The following is a 23,659-nucleotide window of genomic DNA, read 5'->3' on the forward strand; positions in this document are numbered from 1 at the left end:
AGCAGTGATCTCTGTGCTGCTGACTTCTCATCCTCCCTGCGACTTCAGGAGAGACCTCCGCAATATGGCAGAATGTGAATTGCAGGATGGGGTCTTCATCTACAAAGTGTTCATGCTCATGGCAGCATGATAGAGTGGAGATGAATTATTTCCTGCCCTTTTCTGTTCTGTATGACCAGTCCAACAACCCCATTCTGAGATGGGACGTCGCTTTACATGACAAGTCATACTGTCTCCTCCTAACATCTTACGCTTGCTTTCTTTTCTTTTTTCTTCAAATGCAGATCCCAGATGTTTAGCATTAACTTCCTTGGTCTCTAGAGACTAGGAATCTCCTAAACAGCAAAAACAATCTCACCAGGCCGACTTCCTGCTGTTCAAACTCGAACCAAAGGTCTGAGTCAGCGGTCAGCACTCTTGTGTATTTGTGAGGAATGAGCAAATCCTCACAAATAGCCCTCTGGGTTGTCTTCTCCGCTTTCCCCTTTGTGTCTGTCGCTTGTTTTTTCAAGGACCTTCTTGTGTTGGCCGCAGGGATGGGGGTGGGTTTGGGTTGACTTGTCAACTGTGTGGAAACTTCTGGACCCCCCAGTGGTAAATGGGCTTCAAAACAATGGTCTCTGATCAGATTAGATAGCCCACCCCTTTAACCACTCCCCAGCCCAAACTACTCCGTTAGGCCTATCAGTATTGCAAGAGATAAAAGATGCCATCAGCACACAATGAATCCACAGTCTCGCGACTCCAGCACTGTAGCTCACTCAAACACCTTGCTCTCTTCCTTTCCAACAGTTTACTGTTCCAGCCCTAAATCTGTAATTAGCCAAATAGCAATCTTCTCACTCCTTTTCAAATATAGAAGCCTCCCGTCTTCACAGTAGGAATTTAACTGTGCAAATAAGTCTCTTGAGGACTTTCTCTTTTGTTTGAAACATTCATTTTCAAAAAGTTTCCAATAGGCCAGCAGCAAACAACTATTTTTGGTAATCGAATAATCTGTTCATTATTTCTTCAATTAACATATATTCAATTATATTTTATTTTATGTTATGTATGTTCTATATCTATCTATCTATCTATCTATCTATCTATCTATCTATCTATCTATTAATATAAAATTTTATACTGTAATAATTTCACAGTTAGCCTCCAAATGAATATAGAAACAACTTAAAGACAGTAGGTTTTAAATACTTGTTTAATGGCATTTTTTGAAGGCCAGAATCACTGATACTAATACTGTTTCAATGTTTTTTCAAAACATTAAATATAGCCATTCAACATTACAGTGTAGTTGAAAGCTATTAGTTTTTTAACATTTACTAGGCTTCAAAAAATATAAAAACTTTTTATTTAGGTGAAATTAAAACAAGCCTCACATAAACATAATAAATGTCATATTTACCTGTGGCCTTCTTGTCTAACAGGTAGGAAATATACAGAAATTGTATAAAGTTATCACAGTCTGCACTGCCTAAATTATAAATAATATTATAGATTAATCCTTATTAAAGCTACAATTTGGGTCTTTGATTAACTTTACTGACAGACTGAATTAGTGGCTGCTGTCACTTTAAGAGCTGCCACTGCTGCACATGACGTGGATCTCACACGCGTCTCATTTTCACTTTATTTAACTAATTTAAGACTGCTTTTATGAGGATGCTCTACAAAATGGACATTTTGCCATAATTGTGTTACTGCTCGTTCAAGCGCCAAAGAGAACTCTATTCTGGTGCACGTCTTTCTGTGCGTTGTGTGTGTGTGTGTGTGTGTGTGTGTGTGTGTGTGTGTGTGTGTGTGTGTGTGTGTGTGTCAGGACATTCACAGGCAGCGCATTCTCTTTTGTCTTGTGGCACTTGAATGGTTTAAAAGCATTTGCATGAATAAAAGCGTGATCATATAATGTAACGATAACCAAAGGATGACAGAAAAAACAGGTGATATATTTTTAACGTGTTAAACAATGTTCTGTTCATTCATCAACTGAAAACAGAATAGACTAATCTATTCTTGGGATTTGAGAATCAATATTGGGGTCGTAAAAATGAGCATCGATTAAAATCGAGAAATAGATATTTTTTACCCAGCCCTAATTTTATTTATATATTTATATTTATATATATATATATATATATATATATATATATATATATATATATATATATATATATATATATATATGTATATGTATATGTGTATATATATATATATATATGTATGTATGTGTATGTGTATGTGTATATGTATATATATATACACACACACACACACACACACACACACACACACACACACACACATACACACACACATACATGCATGCTCACACAATCACACACACACAATCACACACAATCTTTATTCTTTTTCACCAAAGGAAGAGCGCCAGTGGTTTTTGTTAGTTTCGCCCCTCAGAGAGGAAGCAATGCTTAATGACATTAAAGGTTCGCTGACACAAACAGTACAACAAATTGTAGATAAGCTTGATAAAGCAGCATTCTTATTCATTACAGACCTGTCAACTCCCGCTGGTTTGGCTAGATTTCAGGAAGTTTCATTTGGCAGAGTGCACAAACAGAGTTACACAATGATTAAAGCTGTTGGTATGAAGTTTATTATTTAGTATAATAGGTGCTAAATAACAGTTCATGCCTTTGTTCGTTTGCTGCCTTCATGAATTTTTATAGAGCAAGAAGAATGCAAATAGGCTTCGCTTGAATCAATTTTTAATCAGTGTTGCTCTTCATTTCTGATAAATCCTCTAAATGTAATTTTTCTCTATCACCCCATTTTTTTAAATCGTGAGATATGATAGAAACCGTAATTTACAGCTGCTCATAAAAACTTGCTGCTATTACGAGTAACATATACTGGTACGAATAACTTTGCAGCATTTTAAAGAATCGCATCTGCTGTGAATCAGTGTGTCGAGAGAAAGACAAGAATGAGCCTATTGTGTTTTCATGTTCTCCAAACGAAGCTCGAACAATGCTATGTGAGCTATGTGCTTTTACAACATCTCACCTCGCATTGACTCGCAACTACGGGAGGGTTACATGTTTGCGTTCAGTTCCAGTCGCCTTTTTTCCCCCTTTTAAATAATTTAGCAGTGTTTGTAATGAACATTGAACGACTGAATACTAAGTGGCTTCAGTAGAACCTTAGAAATTTAACTCTTGAGCTGCAAACACAGTGAATTCAGGTCATCTGGTCACTGTACGGTTTATATAAAGTTGTTAATTTGCACAACATTTTCTTTGTCAATTCACTGAACAAGGTCACATTATGTTAGCAGAAATCACAAACTCTCTTTTAACGAATCATTGAAGGTAAACCCTGACTACTTTGCCCATCACTTGTTGTTGTAATACTTGTGAATAGGAAGTAGGACATTACAGACTAGTGTCTCTCTCTTCTAACTCAAGTGTGTAAGACCTTGGCTTTGAACCTTCCCACAATGAAACTTAAGTCCTTCTGTCAGATCTAGAGGTGTTTTTCTTAACACCCCAGAAGCATTTGTGTGCCCCAGCGTTCTTGAGCGCTTTTGTGAGTGATGTATCAGATGTACCTCATGTCTTTGTGAAGAACGGCTCAAGAGCGGACAGGAATTGAATGATGACAGGTAAATGAGGGGAATGGTTTGTGTACACATTAGTGACCGTTGTTCCCAAAGTGAACTGGCAATTTGTCGCTGCCGTTTGGGATGATGAAAGCTGAGGATTAAAGAAACTGGAGAAGGTTCCTCTCCGTTGCTCTTTGTTCTTAAGTGAGGAGCGAATATTTTATTTATTTTTTGTGTGTCGTTTACCATTGCTTTGAGACCATATGTGATTGTCTGACCTATGCGTTTGTTGAATTTTGGCTGCAGAGATTTTTTTTGTTGAAAAAAATTAAAAGTGACATTTATAATGTTACTGAAGATTTCCATTTCAAATTAATGTTTTTTTTTTTTAACTTTCTATTCATTAAAGAATCCTGAAATAAAATCTATCACAAAAAATGTTGTGGTTTCCACAAAAATATTAAGCAGCACAACTGTAACAGCAATATTAATAAGAAATGTTTCTTGAGCACCAAATCAGTATTAGAATGATTTCAGTTTTTACTGTGTTTTTGATCAAATAAATCCTGAAATGATTTAATAATTTGTTTTTTATTACAAGCAGAAACCATAGAGCGTGACATCATATCGTCACCCGTGTCCGTCATGTTCTGCATATTCTAGTCTGAAATGCTCTCAGATTGAATAAGATATTGCTCTTGAATAAGATACTTTTTTAAAATTATTTTTTACCTTCAACGTGCACTGTAAAGCAGAAACTCCCACTAGCTTTGCCTCCAAATTGAAGGTCAGTCTAATAATGCGAGGATGACATTTCAGCCCCTCTCCTACAGTATGTGAATTACTATCCTGCTGAGATCAGCTGTGATGAAGGAAGTGAAATCACTCGTCTTTGTGCGAGGATGACGGTCTGCGTGCGTGTGAGTGAGTGACAATGTGTGGCGCCCACCAGTCTTAGCAGGAACAATGTCTGGTTCTGTCAGTATGTTGTTTTTACATATTCCTCATGCTGTTTTACATGTCTTAGCCTCGTCTAAAAAGGACCCATTTGCATCAGACCCACAGCGCTGAGCTCGTGCTGCAGAAACCTGGTCAGTGAGAGATGGATGAGCAGGCATGCAGAGCCCCTTTGAGGTGAAGAGGAAAGACGGATGGTGGTGGTGCTGGTGTTGATGGGAGGAGAGGAGGATGGAGGCGCCTCTGCAGTGTTGATGTATTCTCCTCTAGGGCTCTGATCGTTTCCTTTCTGCTGCTGACTCAGTGCTGTCTGGGCCCCCACCATCCCCTGTGGCCACAACCTAGTCTCTGTGTGTGTGTGACTATACACTCTTAAAAATAAAAGTTCTTTATTGGTCTCAATGGTTCCATGAAGAACCTTTAACATCCATGCTACCTTTACATTCCACGAAAAGGTTCTTTATTGTAGAAAACTCTTCTTCAGATTATTAAAATGTTCTTCATACTAAGAAAATAATGGATCTTTTAAGAATTGTGAAAGGTTCTTTGGTGAACCAAAAATGGTTCTTCTGTGGCATCGCTGCGAAAGCCCCCTTTTGGAACCTTTACTTTTGTGCAGACTGCTCCTATAGTCTAAGAACCATCAAATACAACAGCCCAAAAACTGTGTATAGTCAAATAAAGTCTTAATAGAGACTTAACCAAATGAAACAGCAGAAGTAGGTGGTGATGTGTTAAATAGTACAGTTTCATAAGGGTGCCTGAATAAAAATAATGGCTGTGGTGTACAGAGAAGTGTATTTTTCTATTATTTGCACCGTAACGGAAATAAAGCGCTAAATCTGCCAACCGCTGAACTTTTTAGCTATAGTAACAGCAAGCAATAGTATTTCCATCCCCTTTTATTGGTGCAGCTTGTGCTGTTTTATTATTATATTATATTAGATTAGATTAGATAACTGAAATATTTTTTATAATTTATAATTATTATTTTATTATTATTATTTTCTTTACATTCAAATTTGCATGAATTTCTTTATTTTTGCTTTAATGGAGGCAAGAAAGAGCCATACGCTATACGTCAGTCTGTCTTGGGACATTACAACCTCTAGATGCCTTCACAGTGCATAAGATGGCAAATTTTTAGCTTGGCATACAGTGGGCCGTTTGCAAGCTAATTTCTGGCAGCTGGCTGTGTGTGTGTGTGTGGGTGGGTAAAGGTGTGTGTTTGTATCGTGGCCGGCAAAAGCTCCACACAGCTTTTCTCAGCTGTGTAAAGGTCATCTCTCCATGCAAAAATGTCAGCTTTCTCTTTTTGGAAGCTTTTAGCAACTAAATTGTATTGCACGGTATAACCTCACAGTGCTGAAAACAATCGCGTGTTAATGCTTTTCTCACATCCTGTCACCTTATATGACTCACTGCTGAGCTAAATTAGACTTTTCTCATTTTTAAACAAGTCCACAGACTCATATGTTAATCAGACTTGAGAAACTTACAAAAAAACTCAACATTTAGTGGTTCACCCTAAGGCAAATATCACTATTATTATTGCTCATTTAGGGTGAAGGATTTCAACTTCATCCCACACCATTTGAGCTACCGATGTGAAAGCTACCTGAAGTCATATCTAGGGACCAGAACTGAGCACAACCAGTAAAATTCCATATGTGAAAGTCCCATTATTTTTTTCCACAGATAAACAAATTTTTAATGATTCTGTATAAACCTTTGAATTTCAGAGCTAATGTTATGTTTCTGTGTAAGCCATCAGTTAGGGTAACTTTAAGTTAAAACATTTGCATGTGAAGAACGAAGCCCCCTATGAATAAGAAAGATCTACCAATCAGAGATTGGCAAACAAATCGGGATAAAATCCCTACACTCTTTAGTATTCCTACACTTTTTTTCTTTTTTATGTTTTATGCTCAAAAAAGCTTAATTTATTTGATCAAAAACACAGTAAAACAGTAATGTTGTGAAATATTACAATTTGAAATAACTATTTTCTCTTTAAAAGTTTTAATTGTTAATTCTGGTGATGGCAAAGCTCAGTAATCATTACTCCAGTCTTCAGTGTCACATGATCCTTCAGAAATGCTCAAAAAATATATTATTATTAATGTTGAGATGATAAAAGCTGTGCTGCATAATATATTTGTGGGAACTGATCTTTTTTTCCCCCTTGATTCTTTGATTTATAGAAAGTTCAAAAGAATAGTTTATTTGAAATAGAAATGTTTTTTAAACAATTTAATGTATCTTTGCTAAATAGAAGCATTCATTTATTTTTTAAATAAATCTTTTAAACTGTACATATAAATATTTGGTAATAAATAAAAAAAAATTGTTTTTATACTTTACAATCACCATAAATCAGTAGTTTTATGTTGAACTTTTTATTTTATTTGATGTCTTTCATAATTCCTTATTCCTTCATTCCTGTATTTTTGTTTTTAGAATACTTTACTTTTCTTTCTTCAATTCAAACTTTGTATTGTTGTGTTCTAAAAGTGGGCTGTCACTGTAAGTAGCTCACAAACAAACATACATACATACATACATACATACATACATATACATACAGTACATACATACATTTCATAACCAACATTCTTCAAAATACCTTCTATATTGTTCCACATTTAGGTTTAGAACGAAATGAAGGTGAATAAATGATGACAGAAATTACATTTTTGGGTGGACTACCCCTTTAAATTCACACTCTCCTCTATTCTTCTTTATTTCAACCCCATTTTCTTCAAGTATTTGAGTTATTCGAGTTCATGGAAGTCTGCTTTTAGCACTGTGAACTGCAGTGGAACACGATTCACATTTTTAGAGTCCCACGTCTCTGTTCTTGACTCGTATAAAGAAGTGCACAGGAACAGAAAGAGTGGAGGGGATTCCACTTAACCTCTGCAGGATTAGTCCTCATGCCTGCTTTAGCAAGGCTAAGAGGGAATTGTCTCAACACACCCAGTCGATATGGGCTACTCTCAGCCTACTGAGATCAACATAAGCCCAACTTTAGACATCAAACTGGTCTCAACTTGCCAAAAAGGGTTGATAGGCCTCTAACCGATAGATGCGCCACTAAACCTGCTGTTACCATTCAAGTCAGGATTTAAGAAATAGCTTCAGATTGAGTGTGCGTGTGTGTGTTTGTACGTCTGCCATTCCCCACCATAGCATTTGACCCCTGAAGGCATGCGGGTCGAACTACGGAGACGACTGTAGTCGAGTTGTGTTGACTCAAGACGGTCGTTGACATTCCCCCACCGCGTTTGGCTTGGCTTTCGTCAGTTCTTCTTTTTAAACCTATGCCAGCAACTGCTAAAACACACACTCGTGCGGGACGCCAACAGGTGAGGCCCCATTAAGCCAGTCGGAAGAGACTTTGTGTGTGTGTGTGTGTGTGTGTGCACTTACTCTCTAAGCCCCTTGGCTCATAATGCTGTCATTCACATTTAGAGTGCATGCATGCTGTACTGTATAACAATGTTTAGTCTTGATCTCCCTCCCCGTGCGCAGGCTTTCCACACTGTTGTGGATGGATGTGGCTTGTTGTTTGTAGTTAATGTTTATTTCAGGTGTTGTGGCACTGATGTGACAGCAGAATGGGGTTTATGGATTCGCAGCGCCCGAGGAAGGGGCAACCAGAACAGCTGCGCTTGTGTATTCATTCATATCCATCTCATCATCGCCCTCCCAATCACAATCCTCCGAACCATTAATCAGACCCCAGTCAAGCTGCCACGAGTGCAGTGTCTCTCCCTCTCACTTTTTCTCTCTCTTTTAACAATGTGGATGTCTGCCCAGAGACGCCATGTTGTGAAATTTCACACCTGTAGTGTCACTCTCGAGAAAAGAGGGTGGTGGAGGAGTGGTATACGAGAAAACAAAAGTGACGTGTCATTGTAGGAGAGAATTTAATCAGCTAAAACACTGCCGAAGCTTGGAAGACTGATTTGTTTTTTTTGTTTTTTTGTACGAGACCAGGTGCAGTACACCTGCAAAAGTTGTGTGTGTGTGCTTTCCACCTCTCTTAATTGGAGTGCGCTATCTTCACTAATGAATATTCTCTCCTCACCTCAATGTGGGTGGGAGAGGAGAGGCTCGTCTGGGAATTAGCACAATCCCGGCGTGCCCCCCTGAGAGTTGGAGCCGCTTTCAGTCCTTCAAGCGCTCACTCCATCCTTCTTGACCACATTATCGCAAAAGAGCCTGCTAGCAATTTCCCAGAGCCGTGTGAAATTGTGTCGGAGTCGCGTGTGAAAGCGCGAACGTTCGTTCCCGTGGAGTTTAAAATGCGCTTTCTGCGAACTGTCATAATAAATTGCTGCAGTACAGTGTGTAAGGAAGGTTTTGTGATTGTGATAAGGCCAGGGGGAATTCTGGGAGAGAAATTCCTCACTTTCCCCTCACATGGTGACAAACCACATGAAAGCCTCATGAAAAATTCTCTCTCTTTCTTTTGACTTCTTGTCTTTAGGTTACGGCATGGGGATTTTGCGTGTAGCGGGACGTTTCGGAGGTTGAGATGTTAGTGCCCGCATGAAGTATCGCATCAACACTGCAGTAATGGGGCTTAAAGTAAAGTGTACAAATGTTCAGGGTGGTCCACCTAATCCTTACCTACTCACTGACTTTTACCTGACCCTGAAATGCCCCGTCAGAACATGTCAGTTTTGCTTGTGTGTGTGTGTGTGTGTGTATAACAACGTATACACTTACGTGTAGGAGTAAACCCATTATCATTATGTGTGTGTATTTGTGTATGTGCGTATTGTGTATATTGTTCACCTTTCAGAACAGCTTTTTCAATTCCTGAATTTTAATTGAATTTAAAGTGAAATACAAATTATTTCTATTTCAAATAAATGCTGTTCTTGTGAACTTTGTTCATTAAAGAATCCTGAAAAAAGTCATCATTTTCACAGAAATATTATCTGTTTTCAACATTGATAATAAGAAATATTTCTTGAGCACCAAATTAGAATTTTAGAATGATTATTGGAGAATCATGTGACACTGAAGACTGCAATCATTTTTGTAATATATATACCTAATTTGTAACTGCAATAATAGAAAATTCAGCTTTTCCATCACAGGAATAAAGTACGTTCTAAAATAAATTCAAATAGAAAACAGCTATTTTAATTTTCACAATTTTTATTACTGTATTTAAAAACAACTTTTTTCAAAACCATTGAAAAAGTTTTGATCGGTGTGTATATACATGCTATAAGTGTAATTTTTACGAAGAAAAGGAATGTTTGTCAAGAAAAACTTTTGATTGAACATACTTTGAAGCAAAATAAGATTTTGTTGAATGTGTGGAGCTGTTTAGTTGTTTGTTTGTCTGTGTGTGTGTTTGATTAAACATATTAGAGTCCATTTAAAAAAAATAATTACCTGTTCACTTATAAAAGATATAAAGTGACACTGTGAGGTATAAAGTTACAACAGTGAGAAATACTCACAATTATAAGATGTCACATTGTGAGAAAAGTTTGAAATGACAAAATTGTCTAAATCATAATTGAGAGAAAAAATCAAAAAGTTATTTACTTACTTTACTAACTATATATATTTTTATTATTTTTATTATTATTATTTGCTTCCATAATTTGGACATTACAGTCTTGGCATCATTGTACCTAAACTGTGTTGTAGTCGCTCTCACTCCTGACACTTCCTGTCTGCGAGTAGAGCCTTTAGCCTCTGTGTTTAGTAAACGACCGTGTCCTTTTATTCACCCAGGGTTTCCCTGGAGAACTTTAGAGTGAACCCAGAGTAGAGACATAGTTTGTGTTGATGTGTCCTGTGTGTGTCACAGTCATATGAGAGATCAAAGCATCATGGTTTACAGAGCTATAATGGTGCCAAACAAATTTTCATGTGAGCCTAGCTCCCTATATAGTGTGCTTAGTGTTTTACGAACAAAAGTTCAGACTGCTCACTAATAATTCTGATTTGCGAAGATCTTTTGAAAGTTTGGCTCTCTGTGAATATTGTGCTACAATGCCAACACATCTAGCATGGTATCACATGGTACATGGACTTTGGATAACATCACTACATCTTTTGACTTTGGGTTTGGGAGTCCATCTGCTTGTTGTGTAAGACTGTAGCCAGGCACAGCAGTTAGCCACGGCCTCATGGTGCTCTTTCTTGGTCTCCTGCTGTAAAGGCCTCTGACAACAAAACAAAACCAAACAAACAAAAAGGACATAGATGGTGGTCCAGTAATCCCAGTGGCTTTTTTGGAGGGATTTTTGGAGCAGTTCCCTCCTCACTTTCCTTTTGTTATGTCTTAAATCATAAATCACCTTTTGAATGAATGCATTAACCCAGAGGAAGATTCATGTGAGATTCGGGTTGATTCTCAAATGAGTTTCTATGATTTCTGCCAAGGAAAGAGCTGCCAAGTTCTGAGGAAGATGATTAGAAGTTTGAGAATATTAGGGATTATATTATATTATATTATAGCCTATTCAATTATAGCCTATTATTTGCATAATGCCTCTGCTTTTGTCATCATAAAGTATTTCTTGTATATCAAACTGGCTACTAAATCATGTGGTAGTTGTGTTTTTTGCTCATGGCCTCAGATGCTGTTTATGTGAACCACCAGTTGGGACTTTTATTTTTATGCTCTTAAACTGCGGTTGTATACCATGTTCCTCATTAGGTTTTTGGGGTGTTATGTGGTGCTTAACAAGCTATTTGTTTATGTAGCTTCAGCAGGTGTGTCTCTGGGTTCACAAGCCGCAATGGCAAGATTGGTTTGTGTGACTGTAATTACTAATTTAGGGAAAGTGCGGCGAAAACAAACAGCGACGGAGGAAGAAAACGCTGCTTGATTGAAGGTTAGAGAGGGAGGATGGCTCTCTCCAGCTGCCTTCAGCTCCAGTTCTGCACAGGTAATTCCTTTCAAAGCCATCGAATCAGCTCAGACGATTGAATTTCAATGCGCCTGGAAACAACGGTCCCTCTCTGCGCACTCAGCTGATTGTTGAGCTGCCGCTCTCTTAAAATGACATCTGCCCCGAGGTTGATGTCCTGCCTGTTTTTTTCTTGCCATATTTTAGATTTAAGAGGGTGCTCTCTCAATGCAGAGCAGTAATCATGTTTTTAATGTTCAGTCACAACTTCACCTTCTCAGCTTAAACCAATTCCTCGACTTGACTGACGGACATCATCACTCATATCAGCCGATTTTCCACGGTTCTCCTGAAATGTGTTTAGATTTTGCATTAGTGGAGCTGTTGACACGAACCCTTTTTTTTGCCAGCAATTGTGTGCCTCTCCTGCATCCATTTGTGAGGTCCTTTTATCATTTTAAGACCAACATCTTCACTGCATGACATGTGCTTGCGTGTTCACAGAGTGTCCTGGATTATACGTGGAAGATGACTGATTTTATCACCCCTTCTGCATCCTTTATTAGAATGCAAAGTGTCTGCCAAATTTTACACCTCTCTGAGGCTAGCAGCTCCCTCATGTTTATGCATCAGCGGTCAGGAGCGATAAAGCTTTTCAGCGGTACTGGCTCCAACACTTCAGACGCTGAATTTGTACCATGTCTTTAAACATGACCTACAATCCATGGTCAGTCAAACATATGAAAACCATCGCTGAAGAGTATGAAGCTAAGCTTTAGTGTGTTTCGTTTGTCATGCATTTTGTTGTTGTTATCCTCTAACGTAAAGTGTCTATCTAATCTATCTTAATACATTTTGATTCTTCCTTGCAGTCAAATTCAAACTGCAATTTTTTGCATCCTTTTTAGTGCTTCAATTGAAATTCAATTCCATTTAAAGGGACAATGTGTAGCTTTTTAGGTATTTTATTATCTAAAATCAATATTTTTATTCATAAATATGCCCTCAATGGTGTACAAATACCTCTGCCAATGATCAGACTAATCCTCGTAAACAAGAATTTATTATCTTTATATACATGGGACAGGTAGGTCCACGGAGGCTTCCATGTAGTTCCGCCATCTTGAAAAACTATAATAGCAGAGAGGGACAAAAAGTACTAGGCCAACGCGTTTCCACAACGCGTTTTCGTTCAGAACCAGCGTCACGTGACTGAAGCCAGCAGAAGCGGAGGAGCAGAGCAGTGAGAGGCGCTTGTCACTGCCGCGGCAAGTTTAAAAGGATGCACTGCACGGTTATTTATACACCGGTCATTCATACATATGCTGAGTCACAGGATAAGGAGTCCTCGTCATCGAAAAAGTCCAAAATAGACCGTAAAAGGAAACGTGACCGGAGATTACAAAAACAAGGGTTAATGTCGGGATAGCTAATGCAGGAGAAAGCTTTCAAAAGAGACGCTGAAGTTGCCTGCTTTCTTCTCGACAGGTAAGTCAATGTTACGGTCTTAATTACAAGCTTTTTTTTTCATTGCTTGGTTGTGTACTTTATTATATAGACAGTAGAACATTTATAGTTAAAAGTTAAACAGGCTCTTTGATGAATAGCTGCTATTGAGTAAAGTAGAGAAGGCGCTGATGATGATGATATCTAACAATGCACGTACTTCAAAAAATATAAAGGCATTACTACTAATTACCATAGTTAATGTTTTTCACAGTCAGTAATTCATACTGTAGCATTCTTTTTTTCGTTGTTTCAAGTTGCAGTTTGTTTTAAATAACAAACCCGTTCACCCGAAGGAAAACTTGATTAAGTAGAAGACATCCTGTCATAGCTTTTTGGTACATAACGGCTACCGTAGATGCAACACGTATTTGAAAAAGCGAGGCGCTGGAGAGCATTATTCGTTTGAATGCAAAATACAATTTCACCGCTAGATGGGAGAAATTCCTACACATTGTCCCTTTAAGGATTGGAATTTCAATTCTGAACGGTTAACAAACTGATAATCATCTTCTTTCTGTTAGTCATTGATTAACACTCAAGGAAGAAAGCAGAAAAGGCTTTGTTCTATATTCTCTTTAACCACTACAATGTCTTGTTTAGGAAACATCTGTGTTTCTATAAATCTTTATAGTGGAACTTGATACCGTAGTGTGTATCCGCATACACTCCACTGCCGTGTGAAACAATGCTAGCTCATTAGCACACACTCACCTATCGTGCCGCTTCCTCTGAGAATCAGAAGCGTGCGGGAGGATATTACTGACGAGGTGTCGGTTGTAATCTCACTTTCAAGCCCTTTCACATTCCCATCACACTTACCTCCCCCGTACACTTTCTAACTTCTGTAATACCTTAGCCAAGTCTTTGAAAGATGTCTAAATGCTTATTCAACAGGTTGTGTGGTTACTTTATTACATTGTTTATTGCTATTTGTTTATTTTGAAAAGGGTAGTTCACCCAAAAATGAAAATTCTGTAATTTTCTCACCCTAATGTCGTTCCATGACTTGCATTCTTCAGCGAAATACGAGATATTTTGAAGAAATGTTTTGTCTCTTCAAAATCAGTGGGATCCCATAAAACACTGAACTCCTTTGACTTTCATTTTGTGGATGAAAGAAAAACTGAGAAAAATTTTTAAAAACTGAGAAACTTTTCAAAATATTTATTTTTTTTTTTTTTTTTTCTTTCCTGAAAGTCATACAGGTTTGGAACAATACACGTTGTTTATTGCCCTTACTTATGGTATATTTTATCATATTTTAATAGAATGACATGAGAGTGATTAAATGATGACACAATTTTCACTTTTAGTGAACTTTTCCTTTAGCCCTACTAAAGCACCGGACCTTGTCGGCCTTAATTACAATGTCACTTTACAGATCGGACTATCACGACTTGTTGAGATGAGCAGGAAAGCTGACTTTTAGCTGGTCCGTGATAGCAACTGTTGAGGATGTAACACCCACTTATTAAATGAGGACATAATCAAAAGCTCAATGCTGAACTGTAATTGGATCTCCACTATGAGTGGCAGGCTCATTTATTTGGTCTTCGTGTTTACATGCAGAGCTGCATTTACAGCGCTAGCCTTCAGTTCCCTCAGCTATGACGAGTCAAATAGGGTGATGATGAGAGCATTTCTAATTGGCATCTAGGGTGGTATTTGATCTTCCGCAGTCAGCAGATCAGAGGCCATTGAAGGGAATTTCATGGCATACACGAGTTGTTTAAGTAAATGGCTTCCGTTTTGAAGGTGCACTTTTATGAACACCCCCAGAAAATGCAGGGGTCACCCATTTGCTGCTGCCTCTCACTGTACACTTTAATTTGTTCCACATTTAATGCACGATCCCTTTCGGCACCTTGTGTTCTTAGCATTCAGTCTGATCCGCATTTATGCCAGGAGTCTATAAGATCCAACCACTGTTCCCATAACTTCTCCAAGGCATTTTTCGCAAAGATCCTTTGTCTGATGCTTATCTGCCAATTACTTAATGGTGTGTTCTAGAGCTGTGATCTTGCGTTAGTGACCAGTTGTCATAATATGGAAGGAAAGAGGAGGATTTTGTGGAATTAAAAGCTTATTGTCTCGAATGACAAAGAACAGGATTAGAGGGCAACACTGGTGACTGTTTGAGCTCTTTTACTCAGTGCCAGTAAGTTCAGCTCTCCTGATCCAGGGTCTAATCCCTGTTCTCCAGGGCTAGCGGGCTCGCTGGGAAGTAGCAAGGCTCCTGCCGTTTCTCCACAGAGGAAAAATGCTATGTGTCATCTTTAGCTCTTTTCATCCCTCCTCCCTCCGCCATGAAGTTAGTCAGGCCTGGACTGCTCTTTTCCAGGGCAACCACCATTTCCACATGCATTAGTCTCCGCAGCCACTGGGCCACATCCTAATACCTCCATTTTAGGAAAAGCTCTAATCCTCATCTGAAAAGAAGCAGAGGTTGGATTTGCAGATGGGGATGCACACCCTAGTGTGCCTGGAAGCGCATGCGGAGTGGTAAGAGCTTCCTAAACTGTTATAGTTATGCTTAAGATGTGCAGCTCATCTGAAATAGTTTTTTTTTTTTTTTTTAAATGGTGTTGTGAGGAAGTATGACTACACAAGTCACACTTAAATCACACATCAGATTTACTTGACCAACCATCCGACTTTGGGTTCCACCGAGGCTGCTTCGATTTGCAAACTATTAAACTTGCAGAGTCTCTATAAACAAGGTTTTTAGTCAAACTGCATTCAAATAAATTCATTTGCTTGTCCAGTACAGTGCAACATGGATCATTGCTTTCTATGTCTGCACATGTAGTTCTCAATGTCCAAGAGGTTCTCTTTGTGTTCTCTAGAAAATAATTGCCGGTTTCATGTCTTAAACCCTCAGGCAAAAAGTGTGAATGACATTCTGATGGCCACTGAATGGCGCATTGTCCCTGTGGAGTTAGATGGAGAAGATTAGGTGCGTTGTGGCATTTGGGGGCCAGAAGGATCAGTTCCAAAGATTACACATCGCTAGCGAGTTAGTTATGGGTTATTTCATCTGCTAATTCTGCCTCATTACCTTGTAGGAATAAAAGCATCTGAAATCTCCACAAAATTCAGTGGAGATAAGAAATAGCTGACAAGTTGTCTTGAGATCATTCAAAAAGTAAATTCTGAAACATTGTTTCACCACTTAATGGTTGATAAAGCTTCTTGTACAGTCTAAAATTGTGATGCGTTTTCATACATTTTGGTCTTTACCAATAAACTGATTATTATTTTCATGTTATGGCTGATATTTAAATTCTGTACTATTTAAGTAAATTAAACACTTTGTAATTTCTACAAGTAAATTTAGGCTGACAGCATTACAATCTGTTTTTTATTTTTAAATTTGTGAAAGATTCAAGATGTAACTTTAAGTGAATGCTTAATGATGAATAGTAAAGAAAATGTAAAGATAGAATGCACTATTAAATGTAATATCAATGTATTAATAAAAAATGTGATCTAGTATATATGTATATAATATATTTATTTCATTGCATGCATGCTATTTTTCATTTATTTTATTTAAAAAAAAATATGATAATATAAAAAATATAAATAAATGTAGAAATATATATTGTGTATAGCCTTTGTGTGTTTAATGTAGCTCTACAGTAGATGGGATATATGACTAGCATGTAGCATCAGAGCACCTTTATTCATTCTCTGTAGCAAAAGTATAATTGCCAATAGAAATTAGATTTCAGAGAGATGCAGAGATGTTCTCTCTGGGCTATTAGGACAACAGCCAAGCAAAATGTCCTCCTTTATCATTTAGAGTAAGTTTAAACCACTCACTCTTCCTGTGGAAGGCCATTTTGCTTATTCTAAAGAGCCTGTAAGTTGCCCTCATTGCTTTACAATAGGCTTGCCTCATTATATAATGCTTATGCTAAGCTAAATGGAATTGTAAATCTTCATACCACCACCCTGGAGTAATGGACTACACCTCAGTCTACAATTGAGTTAGTGCATTTAATTCTACAAAAATCGGCATTTGAAAATATTGCATATTTAAAAGTCAAGTCCATGCTAATATTTGATTTCATTCATGTTGACGCACAGTACACCACAAGCAAGGAGTTATAAAATGTCATGGGCCTTCATAAAAGGTAAATATGAACCCTGATATTGACTAAACGTTCATAACAATGATTGTTACGGTCATGCTTGCATCGGGTGTTAGCCTAGCGCCACTTTAGCTCAATACCAAGCTTTTTTATTGTGGAGATCTCAAGCTGAGAGCTCACTTTTTGTTTCTGAAAGGAATGGCACATTGCCTGGAGTGAGTGAAAGGAGGCTGTTTATGTAACACAGCCATTTGGGAGATAAGAAAGCAAAGCATGTAGGTGTTGTTACAGTGTACCCTTTTGAGTCAGATAAAAATGTTTTTCATATTAACCATTTATAGTTTCTCATGTCATATCGGCTTGCATCACCATATCATGGGAATGACACAACATTTCTCCGTGGCACATATATATTTTAGCAGCTTTACTCTAATTGTCTCTCATGAAATGTTGTGTGTTCAAGAATATTTCAGGTATTCAGACACGTGTGATGTAAACTGCTCTGTATTTCATATTCATTTTGTTAACACATTACTGACATATTCTAGAGAAGATTTGGGCATTTAATGCCCTTTTTAGGCCAGTTTTCTTAAAATGATTTGTCCAGTGAAAGATGGTATTAATTCTCTGCTCACAAATGCAGCTTTTATTGTGAATATTTAAATTGCCTGATGAAAGGAAGAAAAATGAAGAGAGGTCATGTGACCTACAAATAATGCATGCAAATCAGAGATGCGATGCAAATAAGAGGAAAAACACATTAGAGCTTTGTGTGTAGTGTGCGTTGGCTTTGTTTTCTCTCATGTGTTAAACCTGCAGTCTTTTGTGGTGTTGCATACAATGCAATGGAGAGTAGATGTGTCAGTTTGAATGTGAATTTCATTTTCCCACTGAAAGTACATAAGCACTGTTAAAATGAAAAATGAAAGAGGAGACAGATGCAGTCAGTGTTGTTACTGACAAAGATTAGTCTGCTTTTAGTCTGTCTCTATCCTACTCAGTAACTTTTCATATTGAGCTTTTTGTTCATTCATACAGGTATACTTTGTATTTTTGTGTTAGCTGTATGCTGTTTGTTTGCTTGGTAACATGTAGCATTCATTAAAGGTATTTATGACTTATATTAGTTCATAAACATCACAGTTTTCTGATGAATCAGTTTTTATTTATTAATTTGTGGCTTGTTTTGTTTCGTCCCATTCTACATACAGATCTTTATTCTCGCACTGTATTCTGATCTCAATCTACAGAGTCAAGTAACCAGTTCCTTCTTTTTAATGTTTCAAAGCCTTAAGTGCTTTGAAAACAGTTCTGTTGTTTTATTCATAGTGCCACACAGCCCCTGAATGGATGTGTGCGCTTACTGGAACTAGGCTACTTGACATTTTTGAATCTTATGTTAGTTATAATGTTATGATAATGTGGGAAGGGGGAAGTTAATTTTTGATACATTTTTATTCACGGTAAGTCTGTCAAGTTTTTGGGATTGGTAAGATTTTCTTTTTGTTTGTTTTTGAAAGACGTTTCATTGCTAAGACTGTATTTATTTAATGAAAAATGCAGTAAAACAGTTATATTATGAAATATTATTACAATTTAAAATGACTATTTTCTATCTTAATAAAACATAAAAAAAAAGAAATCTCACAGAACCCAGACTTTTTAATGGTTTTCATGTACGTGATATAAAAGTTTTTTAAAGTAGACATTTAAGGGCATGAAAGTTAGTACAATTATAATTAATTATATTCTGTTCCTTATGTATCTTGTAATTGCTGTCATTTTGTGGTGGGTTGTTTTAGTTCAGATTTTCAGAGTCTGTTCAAAAGCAAGATGGCATTTATTAACTCATAACTGATGCTGTCCAGAGAAAATCAAATCTAGCATTTAACTTAATCAGCAAACATTAATCGACTGAGTAATGAGAAATAGAACTTGAGCTAATTTATCAGTAAGGTGTTTTAACTCTAATTGCAAATGTTAGCTGTGCACTTTCACGAATAGCAGAGCTATTTCAAGCATATAAGTCTCCATCAAAGAATATTAAATAGAGATACAAGCAGTGCTTCCAAAGAGTTAAATACAGGCTACAGTTTTCGCTGACGTAGCAATGTTTCTCCATTAGGTAAGATGGACTGCCAGCTTACTGTGGGAGGTTGTGATGCTGATAGAGTCCTCAAGGAAATCATATAAGTTTAAATTAGACGAGAGATCTATTATTTTGAAATTGTGGGTTTTTATTAACATTTGATAACATATTATAGCATGTCGGCTATATCTCACAATAAAATACTGAATTAGAGAAATTGAGAAAATGGAACAAGAAACGGTGCGAGGGAAGCAGAATTATATTCCATCATCACAGTACAAAAAGATTTCCAGCACAGCAGACCATAATCAGACTAAAGACAGCATGGCATTGTAATTTGTAGCAGACAGGAAGGAGTAACCTGATTTCAAATAATAGAGACGGAGTGAGAGGAGAGATCGGGGTCGTCGCTGACTCAACTGTGAGTGGGCTTTTGCACTGCTGTCCTACGTCTTTGCTACACAGACACAATTTTACAATCACTCCAGATGGTCGGGTATGTGTGCATTAGCCACGACTGTGCTCCCTATAAAACTAAGCAGATGCTCTGCTTAAATGAGACTTCTGACATTAAAAACTGTTTGCCCTTTCCTTAGAGGCCTTTCTCTTCCAGCTGTTTTGGGGCTATTTCTCTCTTTAATTGGGATGGGAGAGATCATAGATAACATCAGCGCAGTACCATCAGTCGGCTCCCTTGGCTTGTCGTCCGAGCAGCGAGCGTGTAAACGGACTCCTGCTTTATCATCCCCCATAAAAACGCTCTGTTCTCCTAACTGATATGTATTTGGGTTGTATTGCATTTTTTGAAGGTCTTTTCATACTGTACCCTAGCGACTGGAATGCAGAGCATGAACGATTGTTTTAGTGTCTTTTTTTTCTTCAACATTTAAAGGAGAAGTCTGATGCTTTAGAAGTCAAGGCAGACACGAAAGTCCTTCCTCAAACCTCTTTCATCTGCTTTTTAAATTGATGATGGAAGTGCATAAAGCACATCCCGCCATGACTAGCAATGGCATGGTTAGTTAATAGTTGTACTGAATATGAATGCTCTTCTATTTTTTATTTTATTTTATTTTATTTAAAAGAGAAAAAAAACACTTTATTTTGATTCCAGCAGCCAATCCTCTGATAAATCCCAAATAAAACTTTCTCCTAACTGAATTTGTGTAATTGTATTTAGGTTATGTTGGTTGGATATAGGAAACACTTTTTTTTATTTTGTTAGGTGTCTCATACCCTAGTGACTGGAATCCAGAGCAAGAAATATTGTTTTAGTCTTCTGGAAAGTTTTTTTTTTTTTTTTTTTTTTTTGGTAACCTATTTTTCATCCAAAATGGATGCTAACTGCAAAAAGAGATGCAGAGAACGCAAAGATTGAAAGATATTCATCCTCCCCCTCCTTGATTTTCCTAGAGATCTCCATGCTAGCTGTCTAGACTGCTTGATGGTAACATATCCTTGCCGTCTGGCCAGCAGTGACATATCATATATTTGCAGGAGACAATCCCCTTATTTATATATGAGTTAAATATGCCTCAGGGACCCGATCTGAGATTGCATATCTGCAACCCGAGTGCTTGCCAAGATTGACAGAGGCCTGTTACTCGATTCAAACTTGATTAAGTCCAATTGAAGAATGAATGGGTTCCACTCAGGACGGGGATGGAGGGGAGAGCGCGACGATGGCGACATTACATTTCCTTGAAACAGGCCCTGGAAGCAGAGAAAAACCTGGCTGCTGGGAGAGGCACTCGAGGGAACATTTGTCCAGTAGAGAACTAGACTATGCCTTTTATTCCCATCTGGATAAAATAGTGAGGTGACATTTGATCCAGTCACTCAAGGCTCAACTTAAACTGCTCCCCTTTCACGCTGCCCGTCACATCTGCGTCTGCCCCCCGTCCAACTGAAGGGCTCGCATAACTGCGGGAGCACAGGTGACCGCAGGGGGGTCCTTGAATTTGGAGGGCGATCCATTTCACTTAAGCGCGAAGGGCTTGGGAAGGTTAATCCAAGACTAGCAGCGGCATGCTCGGGTTTCCAGGCCAGTACATGTGGAGCATTGCACGCTTTGTCATTTATGCAATATTGCTGTTTTTTTTTTTCCTTTCTTTATTTAACCAAAACCTCAAAACATCCTGATCTTGTATGATCCATGCAGTTAGCTGTAACCACAGATCTAATCGAGGGCATGTTTTAATGGGTTGTGCTTTACAGAGACATCAAGATAAAGTGGAAGGCCAATGCTTTAAAAGTCGGGGCGGACCACAAAGTCTTTCCTCGAACTGCTTTTCTCTGCCTTTTTTAATTAATGATGGAAGTGCATTATATTCCACATTCTGAAATGCCTTAAATGTTTAGCTGTTAGTTTTATTGAATGGACCCATCTTTTTATTCTTTTGGAATCTGAAACACTGTTTGCATTTTGTAAGGTGTCTCATACCCAAGCGACTGGGAATCCACAGAATGACCTATTGCTTTAGTCTTCTGGAAAGTTTTTAACTTTCATTTTGTCGTTATGTTCCCCTGAGTGCCTCTCCCAGCAGCCAGGTTTTGCTCTGCTTCCACGACCCGTTTCAAGGAAATGTAATATTGCCATCGTCACACTCTTCCCTTCAGTATATTAGGTGGTAGCTGTATTGAATGGAACATCATCTTTTATTTTATTGGAATCTGTGCATTTATTTTTTCTATATAATTGGATCTATTTTTATTTCATTTTCTTATTGTTTCCAATTTTCCATTTTTTTATAGTTTTATTTTTGTTATTTTACATTTGTTTTTGTCATTTATTTTAGATTATTTTATTGTCATTTTGTTTTGTTTTTATTTAATTTCATTATTTTATTTAAAATAACTAGCAGCCAATCATCAGGCACCTGTATAACATGCCAGCCATCCTAGGAGATATCTGATTGGACGATCATGTTGAACAAAAATACCTTTGGGGTTTTCCTGTCACCCTGACAAGAACCTTAGCAGAGCCCAGACTGATTTCCTCCTTCAGGTCTGGCACTGACTTCACATGAAAGTGTGTCAGGAGATTTGAGGAAGAGAGGCGCTCTGGGAGTTCAATACACCAGTTTGATGGATCCACCTCAAGTACAAACAGGGTGTGCCGCCTCCTCCAGAGCTTTAGATATCTGTAAACTATTTCATGTTGAATTCCTGGCTGTGTGTGGCATGCCCACATTACAGGAAGACAGAAATTGAGATGAAAGCTGAAGAGATGAGCTGTAGGCTACATTTCTGAGTGTCTTAGTTAGAGAAAATGTCTTTTGTTTCTGTTTGTGTGTGGGAGTGAACCTACAGTACACTCAGAGTTGAAGTAGAAGAGATTGAAAAATGTTTAGTCACTTTAGCATTAAATACTTTTTACAGGATAAGTCAGATCATCTTTTCTAAATGAGCAGTGCTCACTTGTGTATGAAAAAGGACTTTCTTGAAGAGTCTTTATAATCTATAGGTGCAGCGACGTGGCAGAATTCATCTGAGAGATGCCAATGAGGCACGTTTTCAAGTCGTGAATCGTAAATTATGAGAATGAGTGCTCTGGTGCATCCTTAGTAATTAGGATGTCCATTAATGATCACAAATTCCCACTGCTTTGAAGTTCTCTTCTAATCCTACCAATGTCACATTCTTTTAGTCTGTTCAGGGAGAAATATCATAAAGAGCTTAATCTGATGCCAAATCCCAATTTAGCAGTGGTGCATCTATTATATCAAGCTGTAGGCTCTCACTGGGCCTTTTAAATTGAATACTGAGATTGGTGGGACGAGAGCAGCATATCTAGTCCCGGGTTTAAGCGGCTTGCAGCAGCAGCTTATAGTCGGCTAAGACTCTGCTACAGCAGTTTTGTGAATACTTGAATGAAAATGGCATTCAAGGAAAAACGTTTTTACATACATGGTTAGTTGATAGTTTTGTTGAATATCATTGTGTGAGGAATCTGTGATTTTATTTTTTTATTTTATTGATTTGATTTCTCCTGTCTGTGTGACACGCATGGCTCATGCGCACAGCGCTTGAACTGACAAAAACACAACATTTAAATGAGTTAAATTAAGTCTTAAATTAACCTGGAGTTGTGATAAAGTGCGGTAAGTGTCAGTGTCTTAAAGTGACAGCAGCCTAATTAACCTGGATAATCAAAGAACAAAAGAAAAAGAAAAAATCACTCACTGCTCTTGACTGAATAACTTTTGTAGCTTTAATAAGGATGAATCTATATTTCATTTATAATTTATGCAGTGATGACTTTGAAGTGTTTGATAACTTTATTTGATTTCTGTATATATCCTACCTTTTTAGACCTACATAAAAATCTTGTAAGTGCAAAACTGGTCTGACTGGGCCAATAGAAAAAAAATAAGCCCTGATATATTGTAAAGCACTGGCAAATGTGACATTTATTATAATGGGTTTATGTGAAGATTGTTTTCAATTTACTTAAAATAAAAGTATTTAAAAAAAAAAGCCCAATAAATGTTAAAATCGATTCATTTAAATTATACTGTAATGCTAAATGGCTATAATTAGTAATGGCTAA

The 23,659-nt window shown here is 37.6% G+C and overlaps 2 protein-coding genes across 3 annotated transcripts in view; one reads left to right on the forward strand and one right to left on the reverse strand.

Annotated features, from left to right (window-relative positions):
* snx5 (sorting nexin 5) overlaps window positions 1-8,946 on the reverse strand; it is a 210,962-nt gene extending 202,016 nt beyond the window's left edge. Inside the window, exon 1 of the mRNA XM_084093705.1 lies at window positions 8,933-8,946. The gene's annotated coding sequence lies outside the window, so the exon portion shown is untranslated. The remainder of the gene's footprint in view (window positions 1-8,932) is intronic.
* macrod2 (mono-ADP ribosylhydrolase 2) overlaps window positions 1-23,659 on the forward strand; it is a 561,583-nt gene that overhangs the window by 112,941 nt on the left and 424,983 nt on the right. The gene's annotated exons all lie outside the window — the stretch shown is intronic.

The sequence above is a fragment of the Abramis brama genome (genome assembly GCF_963993115.1).
Source record: "Abramis brama genome assembly, chromosome: 19".
Lineage (NCBI taxonomy): Eukaryota > Metazoa > Chordata > Actinopteri > Cypriniformes > Leuciscidae > Abramis > Abramis brama.